At 34.3% G+C, this 19570-nt stretch overlaps 1 long non-coding RNA gene and 1 pseudogene across 1 annotated transcript; both read left to right on the top strand.

The window, feature by feature from the left end:
* Positions 1-5332: 5332 nt before the first annotated feature.
* On the top strand, positions 5333-7520 carry LOC141649080 (histone H1.2-like; annotated as a pseudogene).
* Positions 7521-9077: 1557 nt separating this feature from the next.
* LOC141646088 (uncharacterized) lies at positions 9078-11441 on the top strand. Its single transcript, XR_012545331.1, has 4 exons — positions 9078-9302; positions 10046-10104; positions 10532-10847; positions 11092-11441. It is a non-coding gene; the product is annotated as an uncharacterized LOC141646088 (long non-coding RNA).
* Positions 11442-19570: the final 8129 nt, after the last annotated feature.

Here is a 19570-nt window from a genome sequence, read left to right as displayed (position 1 = left end):
CTTTGGTATATTTGCATCTGTTATTCATCGACATCATCATTAGTTCGTCATTAATAATCTGATTAATTTGATTAGTTTGCTTAATTTGTATAATTAACCTTATCATTAATCTTGTAATTAATTCGTCTTGATTAATTTTATTCATGTTTTACTGTTTTTATGATTCAATCACATGTAAATAATATATTAATCACTTTCATCCGAGTCAATTATCAATAATCAAGCATTAAAAACACCAATTAACATTAACGATGTGCAGTTCCGGCTTCACAGCCAGAACTCAACTCAGGAACAGACGCAGCAACTGTTGCGCCTCTTCCAAAGGACGCGGCTCTGCTGCGCCTGTTCCCAGTTGATTTTTGTCTCTGAATTTCCGTTTTTGCTTTGACATAGTTATTAATTACGTATTTAATTGACTATTAATCGTATTATCACTAATAATCTGTCCGTTTATTTATTTTCTTCTCTTTTCTAAAACCATCCGTTTTAAATGTATTTTCGACGTAAATCAATTAATCATTGTAATTATTGTAATTTTAATTATTGCATTTATTTATTTATCGTATTGGATGATTTATTGCTTGTTTTCACATATGATTAATTCTAAATCATATTTCGACCTAATAAGTGCTAATTAATTGTTTACCGACTAAGTTAATTCTCACATGTTAGGATTAATCTAATGGATGTTGCATTGCATGCATATAACCTTCAACATATTGAGTATAGATGATTTTCCCTAATCATTAGTAGAGGCCGCTATCGAGGCGGGCGGGATTAGGTGTTCGATCAAAAGAGCTTCCTAATACGTACCCTCACCCCTTACTCCAGATCTCTGCGAACATCCGTGTTCATTGGCATCCACGAGAGTCATTCTAGACATAGAATGCTAAGGGTAACGAGTTCTTGGTGTCTATGTCACTACTTTGTGTCTTGATATGACACGAGGTATTCGAACGGTTTCCAATTTTCCACAATAAATTGGTGGCGACTCCACAATTGCAAAGCTTGCTCGCTTTCACCGAGCGACCCCCGTGGGCCCGCGTCCACAGTAGTGTGGATAGGCGATGTGGTGGCAGGAGGGGCGGTGGTAGGTATGTCGTGGTGTTGTGGATGGTGGCAGTAGGGGTGCGGTGACGGTGGTGGCCGTGAGTCGGGCTGTCGGTGGTGGAGGTGGTGGTGGCATATTTGGTGGTGGGTGTGGGTTGGTGAGTGAGTGAGTGAGGAAGAGAGGAGATTTTTTGGGAGGATATTTTTTGAGGTTTTTTTATTTATTTATTTGGGTTTTTTAGGGAGAAGTGAATGAGAGTATTGAAATTATGTGAGATGAGAGAGAAGGTAAATTAGTGAAAAGGTATATATATTAGATTAGTGGTTAATTAGGATGAGTTAGGGATTAATTAGTGTATGTAGAGAGAGAGTGGTAAATTAGCTAACTAATCTCCATTTTGGAGGTTTGATCTAAGCCACCCATCTACCTAATCCAAGGGCTTGGATGAGGACTCTTGGACTCAAGGTTTGGGGGTGGACTTAGATGATCCCATTACTATATATACAGACAAGTTCTTATAAGTCCCTCATATATTTTGAGTCCCTAAGTCCTCACTACATCTCTTGGATCTTCCAATATTGATGGTTGAGATTGAAAGCAAGAAATACACTTAACACTAATTAGTTTCCTACACACTAATTAATTCCACTTTCTCTCTCTAGCTTTAATTATACATTCAAAAATTGATTATTCTACACAATTAACACTATCTTTTGTCTTCTTATACTTTCAAGTTTATACAATTTTTTTTTTGTGGAAAAGTTTATACAAATTTTATAACACTTTTACCGTTTTAAAAGTGTAATTTTAACAAAAAAAGTGTAACTTCAACAAAATAAAACGGTTTTGACGGATATTATTTTGAATTTTTCGAGTGATTTTTAGAAATATTATTTTGAATTTTTCAAATTTTAACACAACTCATTCTAAATTGAATGACTTATAAGTGTAACTTTAGTCTTTTAAAAGTGTAATTTTAGTCCATTAAGGTGTAATATTAGTCCATTAAATTGTAATTTTAGTCCATTGAGAGTGTGTCTTTAGTCCATATTAAAAGTGTAACTTTAGTCCATAGAGAGTGTAACTTCTTTAGTACATTGAGAGTGTAACTTTAGTCCATTGAGAGTGTAACTTTAGCCATTGAGAGTGTAATTTTAGTTCTTTGAGAGTGTAATTTTAGTCTATTGATAGTGTAATTTTAGTCCATTGAGAGTGTAACTATAGTCATTGAGAGGATAACCTTAATAGAGATAAGTGTAACTTTAATAGAAAAAAGTGTAATTTTAATGGAGAAAAGTGTAAATTTAATAATAGAGAAAAATGTAACTTTACTAGAAAAAATGTAACTTTAATAGGAAAAAGTGTAACTTTAATAGAAAAAAAGTGTAATTTTAATGGAGAAAAGTGTAACTTTAATAATAGACAAAAAAATGTAACTTTAATAGAAAAAAGTGTAACTTTAATAGAGAAAAATGTAATTTTAATAGGGAAAAGTGTAATTTTAATAAGTGTAATTTTAATAGAAAAAAATGTAACTTTAATAGAGAAAAATGTAACTTTAATAGAAATAATTGTAACTTTAATAAATGTTATTTTATTAGAGAAAATTATAGTTTTAATACAAAAAATGTAACTTTAATAGAGATGAGTGTAAACTTTAACTTTACAAGAAGATTAAAATCAACAAACTTTAATAGATCTATTTTATTAGATCTAAGATTAAAATAAAAAAATCTCACAAAATTAAACAAGATCTAAAATAAAATTTGAAATAAATTTATATAACAAGACCATATTTAGGACGAAGGAAATTTGAAAAAAAAAAACTACTTGATCATTTAATCAGCCTAAAAATTGAGCAGCAAAAAGTCAAAACTACTTTAATAATAATCCAACAAATCCAACAACCTTGACAACAGAGAAAAGTTCAAAAAAGACAAACATCAGATCTCCGTCCATTATAATCAGTAACAACTAATTACTCGTACTTTAGAACAAATCAATCAAAAAAACCCTTTTTTTTCTTTAACAAAATAAAACAAAAGTAATAATGAAAAGTAGATACGTGAACAAGATAATAAAGGAACCGAAAAAGAAAAAGAAAAAGAAAAAAGAACTCAGATCTAGAAACGGTGAAACACAAAGCAAAAAAAAAATTGAGAAGAAGAAGAAGAGGCCGGCGGTAGAGGAGGAGAGGTGGAAGGAGGGATAAGAGGAGGTGGTGTCGTGGTGGGATGGTGGCGCTGAAGCGGGTCGTGGTGTGAGTGTCTGGTGGCCGTGAGTGGTGTGGTGGCCGCGAGTGGTGTTGTTTGTTGTGGGTGGTGGCGAGGGGTGAGGTGGTGTTGTTGGGTGGAGTTTGTTAAGGTAGGCGGCAGAAAAAGGAGGAGGGAGGCGGCAGAAAAAGGAGGAGGGAGGCGGAGGAGGTAGGCGGCAGAAAAAGGAGGAGGGAGGCGGAGAAGGTGAGCGGTGTTGGCGAAGGTAAGGAGGTGGTGTCGGTTGTGGGTGGTGTTTGTGGTGCGATGTGAAAGGAGGCGGCGGCAGTGGGGTGGTGAGGTAACGGTGGTGGTGGACAGTGACGGGTAGGCCGGTAGTGGTGGAGGGGAGTTTTTTTTTTGGGTTTTATTTTGTTTGGTTTCTTTGAGAGAGGAGGAATAAAATTATTAGGGTGTTTTGAGAAAGAAATGGAATGAAATTGTGTGGGATGAGAGAGAAATGGATGAGAGGAAAAATATATATATTGAATTAGTGGTTAATTTAGTTTGGTTAGTGAATAATTAAGGTGGGTAGAGAGAGAGTGAAAATGTACACTACTAATCACTTTTTTTTTGTTTTAATCCTAGTCCTTCATCTCCCTCATCTAATGGCTCAATAGAGGACTTATGGACTCATACTTTAGAGGTGGACTCTCTTGATCTTATATATATATATATATATATATATATATATATATATATAGAGGCGGGATCTCGTGAGTTTGGTTCTTACGGTGAGTTGTGAGTTTGGAAAATCTAGACCATTAAATAAGAAGAATTGAAGGGCTGAGATTTAATCGCGTAAAACAAACTGAGAAGTTGAGATTAAAAAATCTAACACAATGACAACAGCCAAATAAAAATCAAAGCCTATACCCCCCTCTCTCTCTCAAAAATGGCGACAACGACTCATCTCCGCCGCCGAACACCGTTCTCTCTCCTCCGTTCTCTTGGACGACATCGTCCCGATTCTTGGACGACATCGTCCCGATTCTTCTCCTCCGTTATCTACCTTTCTCTTGGACGACATCGTCCCGATTCTTCTCTTGTAACTCGCATGACTCGGTGTTTAATCACGAGTTGAACTCAGTCAAGGAATCGGAGCTTCGTAACTTAGGGTTTATCGATGGAGATCGTCGTGAAGGAGGAGGCGGTGGTTACGATGGAGGATATGGAGGTGGTGGATCTCGTGGAGGATCCGAGTGGAGGAATTAATGAAACGGATAGATAGTGTTTTGATTCAAATTCATACGTTTTTTGATGATTTGGGACTGACTAAATGATTGTTTTGGCGGAGATTCAGATTATTAAAGTGTTTTCATTCAATTTAGTTCGTTTTATTCGATTTTTGAGTTTGTGATTAATTAGTTGATGTTCTGATGTTTGTTCCGGGTGTAATTCCAGAGCAGATGTTTGTTACCACTCGTAGCTAGTAGAATGATGTCCTTGCTTGAATCCTCCTTGCAGTCTCCTGAAACGATGAACAAACTGAGGGCTCGGGTTTGGCCGAGCGTACTCACTCCGACGCTCAAGTCAGTGAACTTAGAGAGAAGTTGTTGTAACTTGGCTAAGAGTATATTGTAGAGAGATAAGGAAGATATTACCAGATGAATAGTGGTTATTAGGTCAATTTGTGGATGCTTTCCTCAATGAAGGTTGAGGAGTATTTATAGGCATTCACCTTTTGTCACGTAGTGGCCAAGTGGCCAAGTGGCTATCAGGTGAAAAGACCGTTGTACCCTCAGCCGATGGACCTGTGGCAGGCTCGCCGAGGGTCTTGGATATGAGTACGCGGATTTGTGTCCCGGCTGGCTAGTTGTCTGGCCGAGACCCAGGTGACAGGCCGATGGGCTCCATCGGCAAGACTGTCTAAGTCGTTGACTTTGCTGTGGATACCCTTGACCTTGCTCAATATGTTGACTTGGTCAGCGGTGCAGAATATGCCCCATCAATGTTAATTCAGATGATAAACAAGCTTTTCATCCAAATTCTTGCATTTTTCATTTAATTGTGACTGATTAGTTGATGTTTGGTTGAAATTCAGATGATTAAGGATGCAATAACAACTTTGAAAGAGAGAAACGGCTCAAGTCAATACGCGATTTAGAAATTCATAGAGGAGAAGGAGAAGAAGCTTCCGTCAAACTTCCTGAAGCTTCCACTGCAAAAAAATCGTCTCGATGCGACGGACACGCTGCGACGGAATAATAATCCGTAGCAAATTTAAACCTGCGACGGACACTGCGACGGACCTAATACTCTGCGACGGACTTGCGACGGACTTTCCGTTGCACCCTATTTTCCCATACCGCCAAATTTTCTGACATGGCGGGAAGGTCTGCGACGGAATTTCCGTCGCTATATTAAAATAATATTAAACTCTGCGACGGAAATTCCGTCGCTGCATTAAAATAATATTTTTCCTGCGACGGAATTTCCGTCGCAGACTTTCTAAAGTGTCCAGCTGTACACCTCTAAACAAGCTGGAAAAAAAATATTATTTTATTCCTGCGACGGAAATTCCGTCGCAGAATTTATTATTATTTTAATTTTGCGACGGAAAATCCGTCGCAGGAATTCTTTATACGGGCTGCAGCGTAATCCTTCTCCTTCATTATCACTCTTCAATTATTTCGTCTCCCTCAATCACAAAATCCCAAAAATCCGTCTCCCTCAAAAACTCCCACCACCACTCCCACCACCACCACTCCTACCACCACCCTACTTCCCAAATCACTCCTATTTCTCCTTTCCCTTTTCCCTTTTCCCCTTTCTTCTTCTTTCCCCTTTCTTCTCCTTTCCCCTTTCTCTTTTTTTTTTCTGCGCGCGCTGATCCCTTCCTCGCGCCGCTCTCCTTCCTTTGTCTCCTTCTCTTAATTAATATAAGGTTTGTTTAATTAATTTTACTTTTGATTAATTAGGGTTTATGGTTATTGTTTTGATTAATTATGATTAGTTTAGGATGCTTAGTATTATTAGGATTGTTTAGTTTAGTTGAAAGCCAATTTAGGATGTTTAGAATTGTTTAGTTTAGTTGAAAGCCAATTTAGGATGTTGGTAGAGTTGCAAAAGAGAATGCCCGACTTAAGCAAGTCGAGGCCGAACAATCTCAAAGGCTTGCGGCAATAGAGGAGTTCTTGAGCCAACAAGGTTTTACCACTCAAACTTGTAACCTCGGAGGTCCATCTAAAACTAGACATGACTTTGATGATGATGGTGGCGACAATGCTAGGCCTACTCCTACTCCCACTCCTGTGTATTGATGTAGTTGTTTGTTGATTAGTAGTTATCATTCCTACCTCGTAGTTTATGGACTTATTTGGCTTTCTTTGTTGAACAATTATTGTACTAAATGGTTGTAAACCTTTTATTTTAAGTTAATGCGAAGACGTTGTTTGGAAATCTCGTCTTGAACGAGTTGTGAATTTGTCAATTGCTGGATTTTCTGTATGTTTGTAGGACACCGGGAGTATATGTAATTGCTTTCAAAGCAATTTGGGCGCTGGAAAAGCGCTGTAAACCCACTGGGCATTTCATCCCTGCGACGGAATTAGCGACGGAAAATCCGTCGCAAGGTTTGACTTTTATGTTGACTTTGGGGACACGTGTCCCATATGTACAGTGATCTGCGACGGATTTTCCGTCGCAGATTTTGACTTCCTGTTTGACTTTAGTGCCTACGTGGCCTATTTGAACAGTGATCTGCGACGGATTTTCCGTCGCAGATTTTGACTTCCTGCTTGACTTTAGTGACTACGTGGCCTTCAATGAACAGTGATCTGCGACGGATTTTCCGTCGCAAATCCCTCTTTTGCGACGGGTTTTTGCGATGCACTGATCCGTCGCAGATATTTAGCAGCGACGGAATTCCCGTCGCAAACCCAAATTTTGCGACGAAATAGAGCGACGGGTTAAATCCGTCGCAATTCCGTCGCAAGATCTATTTTTGCGACGGGATTGACATATTTGCGACGGAGTTTTCCGTCGCTATGGAACCTTTTTTTTGTAGAATTCTAATCGTCAATTTGCGTAAATTTGTTGCTTCTGGTCGTCTAGTCAAGGTCAAAGAATCTTACAAGCTTCCTGCAACTTGCTCTACTGCGGCAAAAGCAGCTGAGCCAACGAAGGTGAAGAAGGCGAAGCCTGCTGCTGTTAAGCCGAAGAAAGCAGTTACTAAGCCAAAACTCAAGGTGAAGGCAAAATCTCTTGTTTTCTGAACTTTTAGTTTTATGCAACTGTTTTTTTGAATTTGTTTTAAGAGTGAATGGTTGTTCAGACATTCAGTGGTTCTATTGCATTAATCATGTCAGAAAGTTTCTGTTTGATTTGTTTCTGCATATCATCAGTGTGATGAGTTCTGGTAATACATGAACTTGAGAACAGGAAATTATCAGGACTGGCCGACTCGCGACTGATACTGTGATATAATAACAGGAATCTGTCCTCACGGTTAACGAGTTATTCCCAGGAAAGCAATAGTGTGAGTACATATAAGGTGTTTGATAAAATTCCCGAACGAAAGTGGCACCAAAATAACATCACAATAACACCAGAATAACAGCACAATAACATGCGGTAAAAGAAGAGTAAAAAAACCAAAGTCGTAAAAAAAATCAAAGTGGTACCGGAATAACATCACAATAACACCAGAATAACGGCACAATAACATGCGGTAAAAAAAAGGGTAAAAAAATCAAAGTAGTAAAAAAAATCAAAGTAAAAAAATCAAAGTGACATCGGAATAACATCACAATAACATCAGAATAACAGTAGAATAACAGCACAATAACACGTGGTAAAAAAAAAAAGAAAAAAAAAATCAAAGTCGTAAAAAAAATCAAAGTAACATCAGAATAACATCACAATAACAGCGGAATAACAATAACATGAGGTTAAAAAAAAAAGAAAAAAAATCAAAGTCGTTAAAAAAATCAAAGTGGCACCGGAATAATATCACAATAACACCAGAATAACAGCACAATAACATGCGTAAAAAAAAGAGTAAAAAAATCAAAGTGACACCTGAATAACATCACAATAACAAAGAGAATAACGAGAATAACAAAGACAATAACACGTGGTAAAAAAAAAAAAAAAAAAAATCAAAGTCGTAAAAAAATCAAAGTAATGTTAGAATAACATCACAATAACAATGAATAACAATAACATGTGGTAAAAAAAAGAGAAAAAAAATCAAAGTCGTTAAAAAAATCAAAGTAACAAAAGCACAATAATAGCATAATAACACGAGGTAAAAAAAATAAGAGTAAAAAAAATTCAAGTAAAAAAAAATCTTGTGTAAAAAGAAAAAGAAAAAAAGGTAACATAATGAGAAAAATAGAGAAAAACATAAGAGAAAAAAAAAATCAAAGTTGTAAAAAAAAACATAATAACACGAGGTAAAAAAAGGAGATAAAAAAATTAAAGGAAAAAAAAAGTAACACTAGGAAAAAGAGAAAATAAATAAATGACAGTGGTTATATATGACAGGTAAGATTAGATCTTGGCCATTCATCTCTAATATAATCTAGTGGCTGAGATTTCAAAGCCCAAAACTCACAACTCACCATAAGAAACCAAACTCACAAGATCCTATCTATATACAGCCAGGATCCGGTGAGTCTAGTGTTTTAAATGAGTTCGTCCTATAATTATAGACCGTATGATTTAGTAAGATAGACGCACTAGATTGCGCCACGTCGTCTCACTAACTTTTACCTAACACCTTAAACGTCCTCTTCATTCTTCACTTTTTAATTTTTTTGTCTCTCGCCTCTTGCACGCCTCTCTATCTCAGTCGATCCCCAAATTAGAAAAAAAACCCTAAAAAAATCTTAAAATTGTATCAGATGAAGGTGACGAACTTCGATTTCATTAGTTCTCCTGAATCTAATCAACAACTCACGTTAATGTCATCAACAAATTTGATCCTACGTTTCCAGTATTACGCTTCAGATGATAAAGAAATGTTGCCTGATAAAAACATTGAATGTGTAAAGGTTAGTTTTAATCGTTAGTTTCTATTCTTACTCTATGGAATAACATAGCAAATCATTGGATTTACATAACTCGATTTTGTCGCTCTCAATTTTATTAGAGCTTTAATTTGTATAGGTTGCTATTTTTTTTTACCTTTACTGGATTTGTATGGGTTTTAGTTGAATATAAATGTTTATTTCTGCATTTTTTTTGTTTGATTGATATTTGGATATTTCCATGCTCGGTCGATTGTACACAGTTGATCATAGGTTTACAGAATATTTGATTCAAAAGAATAAATCGTCGATTTCTACTGATAATCTACGGAATAACATAGCAAATCATCGCAGTAATATCGTCGATTCTTCTTTATTCCCTCGAATCCCCAATTACTTTCATTGTAACACATATAAGTTGTTATTGTAACAAGTATTAGTTGTTATTATAACACATACATATTTATTGTTATTGTAAACATATGATGGTTTTGTTGTAACATATTTGTACAGTTATTGTAACACTTACTCATCGATCGTGTTAGTGAACAGCATCAGAACTCGAATTTTATCTAACTTTGTTGTTGATGCTGTTAGTTTCTTATCTCAATCATCGTAATTTATTTGTTATTTAACACATTATAAGTTGTTATTTTAGCACAAATTTGTTGTTATTGTAACACGATTTGTTGACTCTTATTCTACTTCCAGTATGATTGGACCTGAAGAACTTGTAACTTATGAGCATCTCTATCCTGTTATTGCAGGTTAGCATGACGCTTAAAGTAGAAGCAAATTTACAATCGTTTACTTGGAATACCAAGCGGTTAGAAACTGTTGCATAATTTCTGCTTTCGCTTGTATAGGGATGTTTTATAGAAGTATCCAGTTCTTTTTGTCGGCTTGTGATGTGCAGATCCTTTTTCAAAATATTCGTGCATTGTTTTGAAATACATCTCTGTATCCAATTATCTCCAGCAATACTTGTGGATACCTTGGTTTCTTAGAATGTCTTCGTTTTGAGGCTGATGATATAAATAACATTACAAAGGCAAGCTGAATCATTTTCAAAATTGAATGCTTCCATCTTTTTTCTCTATAGGTTTTTTTTTGGGTAGAATGTGAGCTTTATATATTTCATAGCTCAAATGTTAATCAATCAGTACATTTTATTTACAATAATTCCAAACTAATCAGCTATTGTGCTCTAATGTCAAGCAACAATAACCAATTAGCATCTCTTCTTGTAATAGGATCATTACACAAATGTTGAATTCTGGAACGAGCCAATTGCTGAACTTCGGAAGCTAACTTCCTCGGATGACATAACTGCATCTCCAATCTACACCTATTCCGAGCTTGCCATATCATATACCATCTAGCCATCTTCACCATACTCCTCACCTTCAATTGCAACTTAGAATAGCTCCTAACATCTCATGTATCAAACCTCGGATGTAACCACTCCTCTACTCCAGTCAAGACTTTTGCAGAGAAGACACAGTCAGTAAAGAGGTCTTTGCCTTTATTGCGGCGAAGTATGAAATCCCTCAGAATTCAATAAATCAGGTACACCCTCAAGTCTTGTGATTTTCAATTTTTCTTTTTTTGGCACCTTCGGGTTTGACCAGTGCCTATGCTTATCCATTATGACACGAAGGTCGTTTATGTTATTTTGAAAAATGGTACAGTAATTATGTCTTATACTACGCAAATTTAATGTAATTTAGGATTTCAATGGTAACGATGCTTAGTTCAGAAGGGATTCAGTTTGGATTCAACTAATCAGCATCCTTGTTTGTTTGTTGTCAAGTCTTCGTCAGGTTCAAGTGTCAGATTGCGAGTCTCATGAAGTAGAATTCATTCTCATACTTATGTTATTTGCTTAAGCATGGAGATGTTCTGAGTACTCGGTGTACGAAACGCAGCTCCTCCCCAGGTTCATGGATGTCACATAGACGGTCTGCTCGTCCTTAATTGGCCATGGCTAACTTGTGTTTACTGTTTTTTGAAAGCCAATTAACTCAAATGGTAGAGCATTGTGCAATGCACAAGATGTGGGTTCGACTCCCATGTTGGCTATTGAATACTAGTGTTACATTAAAGACCATTAACTTGTGTTACTTTAAGAACAAACTAGTGTTATATTAAAGACTAACTTGTACTTCCTCCATTCCATTCATTTCTATACATTTGCTTTATACACGTGTATCCATGCTCGTTTTCTTTTGTTCATATCTTTAGTTACATACTAGTTTGAATGCCCGTGCGTTGCAACGGGGTAATAAACTTATTTATAAATGCAAAAAAAAAAACGTTATAAGGGTTTAATGTTTACATTCTATGTCTAATGATTGTTTTACATATTATTAAAATATCTCTTTCAAAAAAAATAAAAGATTAATATATACGTGAGTTAACTCTTATTTATAATCATATAATCACCCTACCTTGTACTAATCTTTCAATGTGGGACAATTCTATTATTTATATGTAATATATTCACCAAACTTGGATTATTTTCCTGATGTGGGACAATTCTACTATTTATACATAATATATATTCATCAAACCTGCATTATTTTTCAATGTGGGACAAATAACATACTCAGAATTACACTATCTTTTTTCCACTAAGTTCGACATCCAACCAGATCCTGAATACCGAATACGGACAATTGCTACTCATTATATCTAATAGTTATATTTAAATTTAATAATATGATCAAGTACTCTCCATTAATATTTGTACGTTGTTTTTCTTAAAAAAAAAAATCATAATTGAGATACAAAAATTTTCCGTGGTACACCTTAATTTTGTCAGATTTTTCGTGTTACCCCTACTTTTAAGAATCTGCCTACGGTACCCTTGAGGTTCCATTTTTTTGCCCATGGTACCCCCTAATGTAAAGGTTATTAAATGGACGTTAAGTTTGATGGTGTGACAATAAAATAACGATTAAAAAATAATTCCCTCTTTATTGTTTTATGGGTACGAATATCTCTCTCTTTTAAATGAAAATTTAATTAACTATATCATTATAATATTAGAAATTTCTCATGGTAACTTTGAACTTTGATAGATTACACATGGTACCCCTAATTTTAAGTTTCTACAAATGGTACCCTTGTGTTCACCTTTTTCTTTCTCAGAATACCATTTGACAACTTCCGTCATAAGCCCATTGCTCTTATGACTTGGGACGTCTTTTTCTTTTGTTATCTATTACACAAACACTTCATTATCTAATTCATAAATCCATATTTATTTAATAAACTAACATTTAATACCTAAATAACAAAACACAAATAGCATGGCATGCTCAATTACTCATCTAGTTACTCATATGAGTAATAGTGTTATGAAAATAAAGTAAACACAAGGGTATTATATGTAGAAACTTAAAATTAGGGGTATTATGTGTAATCTACTAAAATTCGAGGGTATCATGAAAATTTTTCGTTATAATACTGACCATTTTATCACTCTTTCTCCCACCTAAAAAAATGTTACAACTTTAAAAATTTAACATTTAATTCAAGATTATGTTTAAAGTCTCTTATATAATAAGTATACTTTGAGAGATTAATATATTTGGGGTGATACCTAAGTTCCAAGGATAAATCCTATTTATAATCATGGGATCACCTCAGCTTATGATAATCTTTTGATGTGGGACAATTTAACTATTTATACGTAGTATATATTTATCACACCTACATTCTTTTTCAATGTGAGACGAATAACATATTTAAAAGTACACCATATTTTTTGAACCTAATTCGACATCCAACCCGATTTAATAATAAGTAAATACTATATTATCTATTAATATTCATACATTTGTTTTCTATTTTTTTTATCATAATAAAAATGTGCAAATGATATGAACCTATACTCTAATGATATAATTTTTTTTAACACAATTCTAATTATATTATTTAAACGTAGTATATTTACCACACCTACATTATTTTTTAAATGTTGGACATATAAAATCAAGGGTTATTTCATAACAATAATCCATCCTATGAGTGGTATGCAATAATCACTCCATCCTATCAATAATCTCAATTAAATCCAACCTAAGCACCATACCTTCTAATAACGAACCAACTGATATTTTTTTATGTTTATGTGTATCAAATAAACTAAGTTCTTGATTCATCACTTGAAAATATTACACATAAACTTCACATATATCAGTTAGGTTGTCCAAAAACTATCAAATATTCCAACATAAACTTAAAAAAAAAATCAGCTGGTTCGTTATTAGAAGGTATGGTGCTTAGGTTGGATTTAATTGAGATTATTGATAGGATGGAGTGATTGTTGCAGACCACCAATATGATGGATTATTGTTATGAAATAACCCTAAAATCAATAGGTAGAAAATATAATGATATAAACTTTTAAGAGCACTCCAAGACAGTACTTAAGATACTCAAATGATTTTGAGTTGATGCCTAAGTTCCAAGGATGCCTCTTATTTATAATCTTGGAATCACCTACCTCATATTATATTTCGATGTGAGAAAATTCTTTTTTTTTTTATATATATGTAGTATATTTGTCACACTTATATTATTTTTCAATGTGGGACATATAACATACTATAAAATACACCATCTTTAATATGTGCAAATTATATGAAATCTATACATACTCTAATTATAGCATTTCTTACCATAAATCAAATAATATTATTTTCATAATTGTTTTACCGACATTATTTCTTTAGTTTTGTATTTTTTGATTTTCTTGCTCATGTTCTTAACTCTTCCCCGGGTAGTTCCCAACGATTTTCACTTTATTTTTTTATATCATATCGTAATGATTGAAAATCTTAAGAGCTCTTTAAAACATTATTTATGAGACTCAATTTTTTTTGGGTGGATCATAAGTTCCAAATATGCCTCCTATTTATAATCATAGGATCACATCACCTTGTACTAATCTTTCGATGTGGGACAATTCTACTATTTATATGTAGCATATTCACCGCACCTACGTTATTTTCCAATGTGGGACAAAACATACTAAAAAGTACACAATTTTACATATTACGAAGTACACCATCTTTAATATGTGCAAAGAATATGAAATCTATACTCTGATGATAGCATTTTTTACCATAAAACTAATTATATTATTTTCATAATTTTTTTAACGATATTTTTTTGCCAAATGAAATGTAAAAGGTTGATATAAAAATTGGAAATATCACTTAAATATAATTTAGGAAATATACATATTATAATAATTAAAAGATTCTCCACTTTATTTTTTTCATTAAAAATTATACTTTCCTAAATTGATTTTTGATGATGTGGACGCTCTCAGATCGCTCGAAAAAACTCTCTTTTATATATATATATAGATTAATAAAAATTATAAAAATTTGATATTCACAATGTAGTCGGGAAGACAATTCAAACATGATCTCACATGACTATTTTTTATGTTATATATCGGAAGATATATCGATGATTCTCCCCACATATGAATAGTGTCCAAAAAGCAAATGTATATAAATGAATGGAATGGAGGAAGTATTACTCCAAGGACATACTACTATTACATTAAAGAGTAACTTGTGTTGGACATAATAATGTTACAATGAAGACTAACTTGTGTTACTCTAAAAACAAACTAGTGTTACAATAAAGGCTAATTTGTGTACTCTAAGGACATACTAGGGTTGCATTAAAGACTAACTTGTGTTAGTTACTCGACAAACTACTGCTACAGCAAAACACAATTGAGCTTCTGTATCATGTCTAGTTACGCCACAAAGGTCGAGACTAAGGGTCTCCACGAAGGAAGAATTCCCTTACAATGCAAATAATGCCCTTTATACAGAGGGTCACGTGAGTAGTAAATAAAACCCTAAGTATTTCAACATACCATCTAGTGGTTTGGATTTCATGCAGCAAATGAAATTGTAATCCTTAGCTCGTTTTAGTGTTTTTTGCCAGTGGCTCATTCACAATGTTTGTACACCCTAAGCCTGAGCATCTCCTCCTCGTCCTCAATTATGCACATATGAGTATGATTTTGGCTTAGTCATCTTTTCAATATTACTGTATTTTATGTTTAAGCCACTAGATTCTTAAATTAACTAGGCTATACGGGATTCGAACCCATACCTTTGTGCAAGATTTGCACATTGTTCTCCCATTTGAGCTAATAGCCTTTAATATATTACAAACAAAGTTTACATGTTGACACACCAAAATTACGGATTTCTTTTGCAATGGAGCTAGAAGATTACACTTCTTTAATTGTTTACCTAGAAGTACTCAAGACAATGTTTAATTGTTGAGATAATAAATTGAGACTAATCAACTTTCAAATTACAACAAAAGTTGCCCTTTAAAAGCCATTTTCATATTGACACTCGTATCAACATCAACATGCTCACTCGCGTTTACCCTTGATATCCCTATGACAAGCTTCGTCAGACATGATGGTGAAAAACTTAGCATGGATGGCACACAGGTTGGTGTCCTCAAACAGCCAACCAGGTATGACTGAGCAGATTCATGAATGGGTACCGTCTTAAAGAACACCTTCCTGTGGAGTAGCTTCTTTGAGGGTCAAGTTTATAAGAAGCTTAATGAAGTGTTAAACAATTTCCTTGGCCAGCATACCTTTCTAATATGAAACTAAATAAACTCAAAATTATTCATAGTAAAATAAATCTACGAAGAAAAAGAAAATATGCAGACTCTTTGAAATAGAAGCATGCTCACTAACCAACAGGTAATAAGATCAACAAAATTAAACTCGGTGTCTCCATGACACCAAAGTTGATATTACGAGTCTCTTTAAAATAGCACGACTCATCAATTTGTGACTAAAAACAATTTCATTATTTAGTATATTTTCTCTATTATTTACTACCTTTGATTCAATCATTTGTTTACCTTTGATTAAACTATCCCTCACAAATAATAAAAAAAGGTAAACAAATGAATGAGACTGAGGGACTAATTTTTATTACACAATTATACCAGTAAAGTAACATAATTACATTATACCATCATAATAACATAGTATTATAACTAGATTAACCCAACTAAGTCATAAGAATAACACACACAACCAGAGGCGGATCCAGGAATTAGATATACGGTGGGCTATAGTGTTTTTCCTCTGAAATGTAATAGCAGCCTTGAAATTGATAATTATAGCGCTTTCACCATTAATTTTTTTTACGTGTTACTTTTGTGATATTCGAGTCCAAAATTTAAAATTTTGAAATTTTATCGATATTATATTTATCCCGTTTGCCCTTGTAAATTATTCACATTTAATTTTATACACAAAAGGACCGAGATAAGTAATACATTCTCAATTTTATCCTTCGAAATAATGTCACTGCTCTCTTCCCCTAGTTTCAATTTCCTTCCTTCCCTTCTTACTTTTTCTCTCTGATGGTTTTTTTTCCGCCAACTAATATATCCGCAAAGAATAATTAAAAAAAAACCATAAGTAAACTTCCTCTTACACTAATTGATTACTTGGATAGAAGAATTGAACAAAAGGGTCTATTGTAATGTGTCAAAATCTATAATTCTATATGCAAAGTATATAAATTCCAAAGAAAAGCAACATATCATGAGAAATCTAATAGGTTAAATATTAAAAATTGATAAATCTAATAGGGTTAAATATTAGGAAAAAAATTCCTTTGGTGGGTTCGAACCATGAGATTGGGGAGTAGAAGCCAATACTTCACCACTGAGTCAATACAAGATTGATGCCTTACTTGTACAGGTTAGTATCTATTAATTTTTTCCTCAAAAATAGGTTGGGCTCCAGCCCAGACAGCCCTTGGGCTGGATCCGCCCCTGCACACAACTGCTTTAGTGACTACTGAGAAAGACGACCTTGCCTCGAAAGAACATGAGCAACAGATATTAATATATACGGAGTATATCACGTAGAAAACCATGAAATGCTAATAGCTTGATTGTTCCTGTATAAGGATTATGAGGCTGACTTACTTTCATATCCATGACACTCTAGCTTTTTTTTTAAACCTCCATTAAAATAAATAGTCATTGAGTAACACACTTACATCGTTACAGTAACACACTTAAACCATTAAAGTAACACAACTACATCATTATAATAACACAATGTCACCAGTACTATTATAACATACTAATCAAACGAGTCACATACATTCAAGTACCATCAACCAAAAACTTGGATGGAAAATTACATCACTAAGAATCTATCAGTGTGAATGAATTGAAAAGTTTCACCAAGTGAAACCACATTTATAGCATAAACGACGCTGAAATTCTTCTGTATGATTGTACATATTATAAGTCAGAAAAATCTCAAATATAAATAAATTTCACTAACATATAAGATTAGAAAAAGAGAATCATACCATGAAGCTTCAAGGAATAGTAACATAGCTAAGCTATAATTATAACACGGGCAAGCCGTTATTGTAACATGAGAAAATCATTATTGTAACAAAGTATAACCGTTATTTTTTTTTTTTTTTTTTTTTTTTTTTTTTTTTTTTGACAAGAGTGCAACAAAGTTTTACATTCCAGTACCATGGTTCAGCGAACCTGAACCATGTTGATATACTACAACATAAAACAAAGCATGATAAAACATAGAACTATAGGTATCTACTAATGAACTGCGATCAGTGAAATATCTGCATCGGGTATCAGGAACATGTTGATGGAGTACGGTGGAATGGAGCCGAGCTTTTTCACCCAAATCATCTTCAAAACGATCGTCACCCACAAGCCATTGATCCAATCGAAATATCATGGGACAAACACGAGGTGCACTTACGCCACAAGAGCGTAGAAATTTGAAGGTGAAAACAAACCGCGAAGGCATGTCTCCGATGGAGATCGCTCTCCTACACCATAGTGAACGCTCACAACAACCAACGAGCCAACAGCAACCAGAGACGGCGAGATTGACGAGAAGGAAAAGAGAGAACTCTATAACCAGTCCCCTGACCATGAACACCCAAGAAGTACATTCTTGGGAGAAGACAACATAACCCAGATAGATTACCACTATCACAGACACACAAAAGCTACAAATATTATTACCTAGCGAAAAGCATGTCCCATACGACGGGATTATTTGTAGAAAAAACAAACAAAGGAGATTTAAACAAAGCAACATTATGATTGAGGAAAACCGCCGCTTCCGACTCACCCAACCAACATCACAGACCACCCCATCTCTTAAACAATCATAACACATCTCTTCCATAATGCTTAATGCAACAATACCAGTAAAAATCAAACACAAAGAAGGGACAAACATCACCCTCCAAACCAACTATAGACAAGAATCATCATCGAGCTGCATAAAAGAAGCCTACGATCAAAGCCAACCAGAAACAAAGACCATCTGCCGAGACCACGACCGGACCTAAAACAGACCAACAAAGCCCAAAGCAATCAATCAAAACCGTTATTGTAACATGAACAACATCAATCATCCACAACTCATGAACATATATGAGAGCCTCACCTAAAAAATTGGCCAAAAGATAATTGCCGTCTAGCAACATTAAGTCACTACAACAACAAATTTGAATAGAAAATCTTGATCAATTCGTTCATACAATCATATTCAATCGAAGGTAATCTAGTAGCAAGCCAGCAAAGGTATAAAAGCGAAGATTGAAGAGCAATTAGACTATATAGCAAAATGTTCAATTGATACTAAATTGTCTGCAAAATAACTAACAAAAAATGTAATACAAGCACAAATTTGTAAATTAGCCTAATAAACTATGGTTTCTATCAGTTAAGAATTCATTAAGGGGGCGTTTGGTTCAATAGCATGGAATGGAATGGATTGGAATATGAACCCATAATGGTATGGGGTTCTAAATCCATTCCTTTATAAACTTGTTTGGTTCATCTAAAATTGTAGAAGGGAGGAATGGAGTTAGATACCAATGGAGGAAGTTGGGTATGAAATTCTAGGGGGTTGGAATGGAGTTAGAATCCATTGGGTATCTAACTCCATTCCAAAAGACTCCAACCAAACATTGGAATGGAGCAAATCCATTCCAATCCATTCCAAGAGAGCTAACCAAACACCCCCTAAATGTTGAATAGTAAATTGAAGTCAGTAAATCTGGTCGTTTTCTATCTTTTTGTCGTCAAAAACAATAATTAGGATGACAATTTTTTAAAAAAAACCCTAATTAAAACTTAATTAAGCACAGATTATGAAAACATTGGAACATTCGAACAATTGATTGACAAAAAACAAGAGATAT

Source organism: Silene latifolia, chromosome 3 (genome assembly GCF_048544455.1).
Source record: "Silene latifolia isolate original U9 population chromosome 3, ASM4854445v1, whole genome shotgun sequence".
Taxonomy (NCBI): domain Eukaryota; kingdom Viridiplantae; phylum Streptophyta; class Magnoliopsida; order Caryophyllales; family Caryophyllaceae; genus Silene; species Silene latifolia.
The sequence above is the reverse complement of the archived record's forward strand: the minus strand, read 5'-3'. Positions and strand labels throughout refer to the sequence as shown.